The sequence below is a fragment of the Nycticebus coucang genome, chromosome 15, assembly GCF_027406575.1.
Source record: "Nycticebus coucang isolate mNycCou1 chromosome 15, mNycCou1.pri, whole genome shotgun sequence".
NCBI classification, from domain to species: Eukaryota; Metazoa; Chordata; class Mammalia; order Primates; family Lorisidae; genus Nycticebus; species Nycticebus coucang.
This window is the reverse complement of record NC_069794.1, coordinates 60,371,170-60,382,484: the sequence shown is the minus strand read 5'-3', so window position 1 is coordinate 60,382,484 and position 11,315 is coordinate 60,371,170.

Below are 11,315 nucleotides of genomic sequence, written 5' to 3'. Positions count from 1 at the left end.
GGATATTTCCGTCCACAATACCTCAAAACAGACTCAAATGGCATTGAAATAAATTGTATTTCCCCATTTTTAATGGCTCAAAGTTCATTTGAGTTAAACATATGACCATCATATGGGGAAAAAACAGCAATATTTAACTGCCTATAACCATGGTGGACACTTTTAAATACTATCTTTTGTACTTAGAATATCTGTTAAACCACAAGAGATTCTGCAAATGTCAACGTGGGGCTGTTAGCAAAGCAACAGATCAGGATCCCAAATCCTGTTGCAGCCAGGATAATTTGTTACTGAGGCAAATTATTTCATTTTAAGTAGAGTCACTAATTAATCCTCACAGTGTTCAGTACTGATAAATATAAACACTTGGCTCCTTTAGCAGGCGTGAACTACAGGGAAGCTAAATTGTTCATGGAGCAAATCAGAGGAGAACCAAATTTTCAAAAGAAATGTTTCTCTCCTAATTCTGAACTCAAGTCATTTTTATTCCCCTGCATTGCTGAGAAATTGCCACAGAGATAAGAAAGAGGCCAAACAGAAATCATCACTACATGGGTACTTCTTGGGATCTGGCTGGGCTTACACGTCTGAGGCTGCCTTTTGGTTTTTAATTCATTTTGACACTTTTCTTTTCTGAGTATGGTACATGACCCTGTCCGGGAGGGGTGAGGTGGGCCTACAGATACTGGCCAAAAGGGAAAACACTCAGTTGCTGCATCCTGTTTTCTGCTAGACCACAGTTTCAAGTTCCTTCAGGGCAATTGCTCAAAGCAAATGTACCATCTTGCAGTGTCACAGCACTTTCTAGAGTCAGCAACATCAAATGCGCATTCTGTGCATGATTACTGAGCACGTGCCAGCCACTTTGCTAGGTGCTGATGATAGGAAGACCAATACAACACCTTCTCTTGGGGTCCAGTAGAGGAAGGTACAAGAAAGCCTCACCTTTCCTCTTGGAGATCTGTGCTTGAGTGCGTCACTCACGACTTAGTGGGAAAACTGCCTGTGAGCCATTGAGATTACCACCTCCCATTCTTCAGGGGTCCTCTAGAGCAGCCCTGTCCATCGGAAGTATCACAGACACAAGCCACATGTATGTTTTAAATTTTCTAATGATCACATTTTTTTACAAAGTTTTTTAAAAAAATGAATAAATTTTAATAACATTTCATCTAAACCAGTGGTTCTAAACCTGTGGGTCGCGACCCCTTTGTAACAATGAAAATACATTGTGGCATTAGGAAAGTTGAGAACCACTGATCTAAACCAATAAATCCAAAATTATGCCATTTCCACATGCAATCAATATGAGTCAATTATTAAATTTATGATGTAGTTTACCTTTTCACAATAAAACATTGAAATTATTTGCTCTACACTTACAGCACATCTTAATTTGGACTAGCCACTTCTCAAGTGCTGAGAAGCCACATATGGCTAGTGGGTTCCATATTGAGGAGTGCAGCTCTAGACCCCTGGTCTGGCCTCTTTTCTTTGACCCTGGGGAATTCAAAGCATCTGCTCAAACAAAAAGGTAAGGTATTAGCCTCCTATTATTACGAAACTAATTCCACAAACTTACTGCCCTAACACACATAAAAATTTTATTATCTTACAGTTCTGTAGGTCAGAAATCTAACATCAGTCTCACTGGGCTAATATCAAAATGTCATTCAGGAAGGCTGGGAGACTTGGCTCACACCCAGAATCATGGTACTCCAGGAGGCCAAGGTCGGTGGATTGCTTGAATTTACAAGTTCGAGACTAGCCTGAGCAACAGCAAATCTCTGTCCCTACTAAAAATAAGAAAGAAAGAAAGAAAAGAAAAATAGCTGTGTGTCATGGTGGCCACCTGTTGTCTCAGCTACTCCTGAGGCTGGGGCGAGAGCACTCTACCCAGGGCAAGAGAGTGAGACTCTGACTCAGGAAAAAAAAAAAAAAAAAAAAAATATATATATATATCATCCAGACTGTCTTTTCTTGTGGAGGCTGAGAAAGAATCCACTTCTTGGCGGCGCCTGTGGCTCAAAGGAGTAGGGCGCAGGCTCCATATGCCGGAGGTGGTGGGTTCAAACCCAGCCCTGGCCAAAAACTGCAAAAAAAAAAAAAGAATCCATTTGCTGCCTTTTCTAGTTTCAAGAAAAGGCTTTGGGGCCCCTTCCTCTCTCTAACTTCAAAGCCAAGAATGTGAGCATCTCTCTATAATCACATCATCTGATGATAACTGGGAAATGTTCTCCCAATTTAAGGAGATTAGATTGGGCCTATCTGGATAATCCCAGATAATCTCCCCATCCCTAGGTCCTCAATTTTATGCCATCTGCAAAGTTCCTTTTGCCATGTAAAATAACAAATTCACAGGTTCAAAGGAAAGGACCTGAACACAGTTGAGAGGCTACTATTCTGCCTACGGTGGATATAAAGTTTTATTTTCATCATAGATAGGAGTAAACATTTGAAGTTGGGGACTTGGAGAATCCTTCACATTACTCTGGAAAGCCATTGCCTTTTCCCCTCAAGTTTATTTAGAAAGAATAAAGATTTCCTTCCCAGGATAAGAAAGACTCACTTTATGGCTCAGTGGTTAGAGCACCAGCCCCATGTAGCAGGGGTGGCAATTTTGAACCCAGCCTGGGCCTACTAAACTAAACTAAAATAAACTAAACTAAAATAAAATAAAATAAAAGCCAGGCATTGTGGCAAGCATCTGTAGTTCCAGCTACTTGGAACTACGGTGACACCGTTTGCCGACTGCTCACCTGAGCCGGGCACACTTGAGCAGAGCATGAATTTAGAGTAAAATTCAAGTACAATTACAATAAAGCTGAGACAAGAAGATCACTTGAACCCAACGAGTTTGAGGTGGCTGTGAGCTAAGACTTGATGGCAGTCTACCGAGGGTGACCAAGTGAGACTTTCTCAAAAAAAAAGGAAAGACTCACTTTCATGAAGTTCTATTCATATCTCAGAATATAAATTTTGTTTTCCACATGCCACTGACTTTTCATTCACAAACTATTTTATGTCTTCTAGATACCAGACATGTACCAATCCTACAAAACACCCACAACTTAATACCAAAAAAGGAAAATTATGGTATAAGATAATAGTCCTTTTTACAAAGGTCAAAAGGACCTTTGAAAAGGTTTTCAAATTATTTCATCTTGTTTTGTTAACTTTTACCATGTTGGCAGCACACTAATAACACAATACCCTTCCCCAAATAATGTTTCTAATGAAAAGAAATATCCAAGTAACAACCCAAATGAAGATTTAAAATTTCTTTAAAACCCTTTATTTGTCAGAAAAATCAGAACCATTGATACATGGAACCAGCGATCAAAACAGAAATAGAGGCAAAGTCCAATACATTGGAGATTTTCTTAGGAAAATAATTTTTATAGACTTCATTGCTTATGAAGCAATTACGTATTTACCCACATATAGAAATGCATCTTTTGATGCAAACTTGTTACTTGCAACAGGGTCCTGTCAAGAATGCGTGCTGTCTGTCACCTACATTATGGCCGTGGCCTCTTTTGGAAGCATAATCATAAAACCAAAAGCTGTTAGGGATGGATGGAACTTCAGACCATGCTGTCCAGCTCAGACATTTTAGACATTAGGAACAGGCCAGGTAACTTGCTCAAAGTCCTACACGTATCTTGTGGCTCAATCGGAGCCAGACCTTATACTCCAAAACCCCAGTACTCTGTTTTTTCCACTGGCTTGTTGGGGAGGACAACACTCTCCCTACCCATTCTGCCATCCATCCCCCCACCCAGCAAACATTCACCAAGTGCTTACTACACACCAGAGACTACTCCAGGGCTGGGGAAACAGCAGAGAGGAAAACTAGCAATGTAACTGCTCTCAGGGACCTTATGCTCCTGGAGTGAAGAGAAAATTGTTATCCACTTCTGTCAGGTGGTCAAAGGGCTAAGAAGGAAAATTAAGCAAATGAAGGGGGCCCCTGGGTGATGGGAGGTTGTTGCTCTTCGCAGGGTGGCTAGGGAATACCATGTGGGTACGGTAACACTTGAGCAGAGTGTGAATTTAGAGTAAAATTCAAATACACTTAGAATAAAGCTAATGATAAATGGTGTGGACATGATGAAATGTTGATGGAAAATTCTGGAAAGGCTACTGAGGAGTGGGTCTCAGGAAGCAAGTGGGGATGGGTGAAATGTAGAAGGGGGTGACGTGACAGCAGGAGGAACGCTGGTGGGGACAGTGTCTGCCAACTGCTCACCTGAGCTGGCCACACCTGAGCAGGATGTGACCCCAAGGAGCCCCCTGAACTCCCCTCTGTCGCATGCCTGGCATCTGCTCCCAGAGCTGCCTGTAAGGACAGGCCCCTTAACCACGGGGAGCAGTCCTGGCCTGAATTTGAGGGGTGTACCTGGGCAGAAAAGGCTTTTCCTTTTCAGTCACCGAAGAATTAAGAAAACCGTCCAGATTTTGAGTGGGGATGGAAGTGGATGAACGGCAAGGAGAGACCTCAGAGGTCAGACCAGATGAGGAGCCGGCCCATTTGAAATGAGGCGCACAAGCGAAATGCCGCAAGCAGCCAGGCTAGCTGCGCCCAGGAAGGTTTTTCACAAAGTGTCATTTAGGCTCTTTGTAAGCCATAGACTGTGCTGCTGTACCACCTTGAGGCGCAAAGGAACACTGCAGCTGTCAAAGACCAGAGCCGGTCAGTGATGTTTCTGGATAGGGCTTAAAGCCTCCTGTCACTGTACTAAAACTCTACCTGCCCCCGCGGTGGTGGCAATCACTGCCCCGTCATGAACTGTACGGGAGAGGCTGCAGGGCCACGTGTGGAAGGGCAGTGCGCCCCACCAGCTGCAGCTCTACGACCAGAGCACCGGGCTGCAGCGTGGATGGGCACTGCTGCCCCCAGCAAGCTGCCGGGAGGATGGCTTCAGCCTGCCCCCGAGCCGGGGCACCTCTAGCTCCTGCTTCTTCACGTGAATCACAAGCCAGCTTCTGATGCCATCAGCACTTCTCCACCACGGCTGGGGACCACAGTGGCCATTGTGCAGCCTTGTCCTGCTCCTACACCCCTGGCCCAGGGGTGTACTTCCCTCTGCTGGTGTTTGCTCCTGCTAAGAACCCTGGCTTAAAGCTGCCTCCTTCATCGTCTCCCAGCTCCTGGTTCTGCAACCTCTTCCTCAACCCAGTATGGACAACGGGCACTTTCTGGTTACACCCTCAGGGTTGGAGTTAGGTCTGGAGATTGGATCACCAAGCTGCCATGTCAGGAGATGGGGCAGGGTTCAGGCATAGGAATGGTGTGGCCCTGGATTTTTAATTAATTATTTTTCTTCAAAGTAGATACATCCTTCAAATAATACTTAAAATGTATGGGGGGCTCAGATAAGACAGGCCAGTGCATCAACCTCTCTGCCTCCCTCTGCTGACAGCAGCCTTCCCTCACCTGCACTCACCCCAATTTTAAGAGACTGAAGAGAAAATCCAAGTAATATGCGAATTCAGGCAGCAAGTCAAGAAACCCAGGAAAGCTTTCTATTTTTTTCCTTTAATGAACTATCTTCAGTTATGCTTAAACATTATTTCTCTTCCAAGTTTTCCTTTTGGTTTTTGCAAAACTTTCAGAAACTACCTAACACATACACCCACAACCTCTTTGAAAAAAATCTTGTTGAATAAAATATTTCAGCTGAATTTTCCATTGCATGATACAACATACATTTAAAATATTATTTAAAGGATGTTTATAATTTGAAGAAAAATAATAAATTAAAATCCAGAGCCACACCATTCATAAACTGAATGTGACTGGCACCTTAGAACCCAGTGTGGCTCCCTCATCCCGTTCCCCACCTCCATCACCATCCAGAATTTTGTATTATTAATAATTCATGTTCATATGTCATATATGTGTGTATACAGAGTGTGCCAAAAATGTATGCACATTTTAAGAAAGGAGAAAACTGTATTACATTTGTAATACTCAAGTCATGTTTGACCTCTGCAGTTGCAAGAGGGGCTCAACGTGACTTGTATTCATCTTTTGTTACTGGTATATATTATTATAATTTTTTTTTTTTTTGCAGTGTTTGGCCGGGGCTGGGTTTGAACCTGCCACCTCCGGCGTATGGGCCTGACATCCTACCCCTTTGAGCCACAGGCGCTTCCCATATTATTACAATTTTAATACAGTGTTTTCCTTTCTTAACGTGTATACATTTTGGGGGACCTCTGATATGGTCACATGTATGACTATAAATGGGTTTGCATATATACATATACACACACACATATTTTTGTGTATGTGTGTGTATCCCTAACATAGTGTTTAGTTTTGCCTATTTTTGAACCTTATCTAAATGGACTCACGTCTTTGTATTCTTTTGCGACTTGCTTCTTTGCTAGTATGCTTTTAAAATGCATTCATGTTGATGCGTGTAGCTGTAATTCTTTTTCACTGTTGTATAAAATTCCATTAGATAAATATATCACTATTTATTTTTCCAGTCTACCACTGGTAAACATTTTCGTTGATTCTAATGTTTGTGATTGAAAACAATTCCCCTGTAAACATTTTTGTACACACCTCCTGGTTATGCAAGATTTTCTCTAGAGTTTGTACCCAATAGCAAAATTGTTGCCATGGGGCACACACAAGTCTAACTTAACTAGCTAACTCCCAAGTTGTTTTCCAAAGCAGTTGTCCTAATTTTGCTCCTTTACAGATGGGGTTGCCCTGGAAACAGATTCAGATATTCCTGTGCAGGAAGTTTAGTGGGGAGTGCTCTCAGGAACACCTGTGAGGAATGAGGGAAGCAGGATTTATGTCTACCATCTTGTTACGTGCTATTTTTTGCACCAATTCTGTTTCTTTTTCTATATTTTCTTCTCATTTATTTTTTTCTCTACTAATTTTGAATATATACAATTTGTTTCTGTTCTTGTACTGATCACCCTAGAAACTTTAACTTGCTTTTTGGATAATGCAGAAAAGCAGACAAATACATGTACATCCCATCCTGGAATATTTCGTGTGTATCATTTCCTATGTCTACTTGAGAACTGTTAGGTTTCTTGAATCTGTGGATGGTTGTCTTTTGTTTCCAGAAAGTTACTAGCAATTATCTTTTCAAATATCAATTCTGCCCCATTCTCTCCTGCTATAATTCTTGTTTTTTTTTTTTTTTTTTTTTGTAGAGACAGAGTCTCACTTTATGGCCCTCAGTAGAGTGCCGTGGCCTCACATAGCTCACAGCAACCTCCAACTCCTGGGCTTAAGCGATTCTCTTGTCTCAGCCTCCCAAGTAGCTGGGACTACAGGCGCCCGCCACAATGCCCGGCTATTTTTTTGTTTTTTTGGTTGCAGTTTGGCCGGGGCCGGGTTTGAACCCGCCACTCTTGGTATATGGGGCCGGTGCCTTACCGATTGAGCCACAGGCGTGTGTTAGATCTTTCCCCCCATGTCACAAACTTCCTCTCATATATCCCATTTTTGTCTTTTTGCACAGTATTCTAGGTCATTTCCCCCAATTCTCTAATTTTTGTTCAGCTAGGTCTGAACAAAAAAAATCTGCTGTTAAACACAACTGTTGTTTTTTAAATTTAAAATATTTTAATGTTCATTTTCCTGATGTTTCTGTTTTTAAAAATATTTACCTTTTCTCTGCTTGTATTCTTATATGCTTTCTTGGATAAAATGTACACAACACAAAATTCGTCCTTTTAAACAGTACAATTCAGTGATTTTTTTAGTATATGTAGAGTTGTCTCAATAATACTGCTGTCTAATCCCAAAAATCTTTCCTTGACCCCAAGAGAAAACCAACACCCACTAGCAGTCACTTCTCATTCCCCTCTTGCCCCAGCCCCTGGCAACCACTAACCTACTTTCTATTGCTATGCACTTGCTTATTCTGGGCATTGTATGTAAATGGAATCATACAACATGTGACCTCTTCTATTTGTCTGGCTTCTTGCACTTAGCATAATGTTTTTAAGGCTGTAGGAAAATGACCTGTTGCATGGCAGGAGTGATGTTGTGTTGAAACAAAACCACCAACCGATGCTTGATCACAAGGTGTCCCAGTTACACAGACAACTCCTCATAAAGAAACTATGCCTGAGGTATCATAAAGATGCTTCTCTAATCTCTCTGTGTTTCTCAAAAAAGTCTGAGGTGTGACTAGATATGCCCAGATTTTGACAAAAATCTGCTATATCAAGGTTATTTTCTGTATGGCAATGAGGGGCTCCACCATCTTGCCGTCACTCAAGACAATGCTTCTGTTTGTAAGTCCCTATCGAATGTTTCTTTCTGAGAAGCAGGCTTTGTCAGCCTCTTTCTTTAGCCTCTCAGCTCCCTTGGCCTTTGGGAGTTGGTTTGCATATTCTCTTCCATGGAGGACTGCAGGACCTGTGTAAGATTTCACTCCTTTCAAAGACTGAATATTATTCTGTTGTTTATTCATTCATCAGTTATTGACATTTGGGTTGTTTCCATTTGGGGCTATTAGGAGTAATGCTATGAACATTCATGTACAAGATTCATGAACATATACGTTCTCATTTGTTATGGGCATAACCCAAATAATTGCTAGGTAATATGGCAACTCTATGGTAACTTTTTGAGGAATTGTCAAAGAATTTTTGAACTGGCTGTAGCATTTTAAATTCCCACCAGCAATGTATATGGTCCCAATTTCTTTACATCCTTGCCAACACTTGATAATGTCCATCTTTTATTTTAGCCATGCTAGGAGATAAGAAGTTGTTCTCTATTTATAATCATGTCTGAAAAAATATCAAACACTGCTATTCTAGGTCTGATATGTGTATAATACCAACCTGAAGTCTTTGAGCTGGTTTCTACTCTGTCATTTCTGCTGTTCTCACAGTTTTATAATTTCCTTTTTATGCTAAGCTGCTCATTTTTCTTGGAACTTTATGTTTGGGAGCAATTGAAGCCTAGGACAAAAGTGGGCTCTTCAAGGGGATCTCTCTTTGCCTCTGATAGGTGCAGGTTACTAGAAAAACATTAAATTAAATTCTCAGCTTGAGGTTTTTCAAGACCAACCAGGGACGGGTAAAATTAGACTACAAATTCACAGGAGAGTTGACTTAAGAATCCTCAGGGAAGATCTTTTTCCCCTCACTTCAGTACTAAATTTTGGACAAAAAAGTTTTCTTACAATGCGCAGGGTGTGAGAGAGTTCTCCCCAGCCCACTCTATCAGCTACTGTGGGTCCAGTCTTTTGGGGTCCATACTTTGACCAGGCCCAAAAGTTTGGTGTGATGATTAATTTTACATGTCCATTTGGCTGGGCCACAGTACCAGATATTTGATCAAACACATGTGGATGTTGCTGTGAAGGCATTATTTTCAGATGAGATTAACATATCAATCAGTAGACTTTGAATAAAGCAGAATACTGTCTATAATTTGGGTAAGCTTTGTTCAATCGTTTGAAAAACTTTAAGAGAAAACAGACTGAGATCCCACAAAAAAGAGGGAATTCTGCCTCCAAAATATCTTCAGACTCAAATTACAACATCGACTATTTCCTAGGCCTCTAGATTTTCTACCTCCTTTTCAGATTTTGAACTTGACAGCCTTCACAATCAGACGAACTAATTCCTTAAAATAAATCAATCTCTCCTTCTCCCTCTATGCATAGGAGGTCGGACAATTAAGCTCACGATCTCATCCTAGAAAAAGTGCTACATACCCCACGGCTGAGTATTAGCACCTACGGTCACCTTTCACATACTCCCGTTGGGAAGCTATGCACTGATACCAGCACCTAGTCCACCACCCTTCAAAGCAATTTTAGAGGCTTTGGAATCTTTCTGGAATGGCCATCAGCCGTGTCCTATTACCCTTGATATACTGAATGTCATCAAAATGCCTTCTTTCAATATTTTCTTTATCTTAAAGAAAAAAGTCAAAGTCACTGGGGACCAGATCAGATGAGTAGGGAGGGTGTTCCAATACAGTTGTTCACCGGTTAAAAACTCCCTCACAGACAGTGCCATGTGAGCCGGTGCATTGTCGTGATACAAGAGTCACACTTTTCTCATGACAGGATTTTCAGTTGAGATCTTCCTGTTTCTCTGTCAATATTTACTTGGCTTGCTATGCTTCTCACAGTCAGCTGGCAATCCTGATGCACAATTCAATGAATTTTTGCAATGTTTTTGTCAGTTCTGCTTGTTACTGGCCATTCTGACCTCTCTTCATCAATGATGCTCTCTCTCCCCTCAAAAAACATTTAATCCATTTGTGTACCACTGTTTTCTTCATGGCATTAGCCCCATAAACTTGGACTAACATGTTTCTGATTTCACTTCCACTCTTGCCAAAAGAAGAAATTTAATGTTTGTTTATTGCTCTAATTTGAGCTCTGACATTCTCATAATGGCACAGAAAAACATGCAGCAGCAATAATGAATGCCACTCAGCAAGACACTGTCACGGGTCACCATATGCAAGACACTGGTATACCAAGATTATGAAACTTCACCTAGTCGTTCGTGCTGTGCTGTCAACATAAACTCAAGGATGCAGGTTCATGAACTTAATTGTCATAGATATAGATACATACACGCACACTTTATTGGTTCTGTTTTTCTGGAAAACCTAATATCCTTGGCTAGAATCTCTCTCTCCCCCATTCCCCACAAGCCCTTCAAACCCCAAGCTCAAGTTCACCAGGGTCAGCAAATATCTCCAAAACCGAAGTTGACTTTACTGCCTGTTTATCACTCTGCATTTCTGCTTGCAATAGGTTCTGGCCCACGTCTTCCTTGCCTTCATGCCAGCCCATCAATACATTCAGGAAGATTTTTAAATATTTTATCCAAAATGTTCAATTGTTTCCTGTAAGTGGGCTCATCTGCCAAACAAGTGAAAATGGAAGTCAGTCAACAAGCTGATTTATTGGGCTTTTCCTTAACTTTCATGACAGACTATTGAATCATGAAATGAGGCTCACCTCTGGATGACTCCTCTCATCTGGATATGTCTCAGCCATCTTCTTTTCACTGTATATAGCATACTAAACTAAATAAATGGTAATAGTAATGATAATACACATATCTGACTCAAAAGCAAGGCGGCCCTTTGCCAAATGCCTCTGATGGCTATGTGGGGGGTGAGGCTACCTGGCATCACATTACAAACTTTCCCAAATGTCCCTTAACACTTCACTTTCTTTCTTATCCCCCCTGAATGGGAGGCCTATTTATTTCCACTGAGACCTGCCATCTCTCCTTTCTCTCTGTATCACCCTTCTTTCTCTTAATCTCTTGGAGAGGGGAGTCAG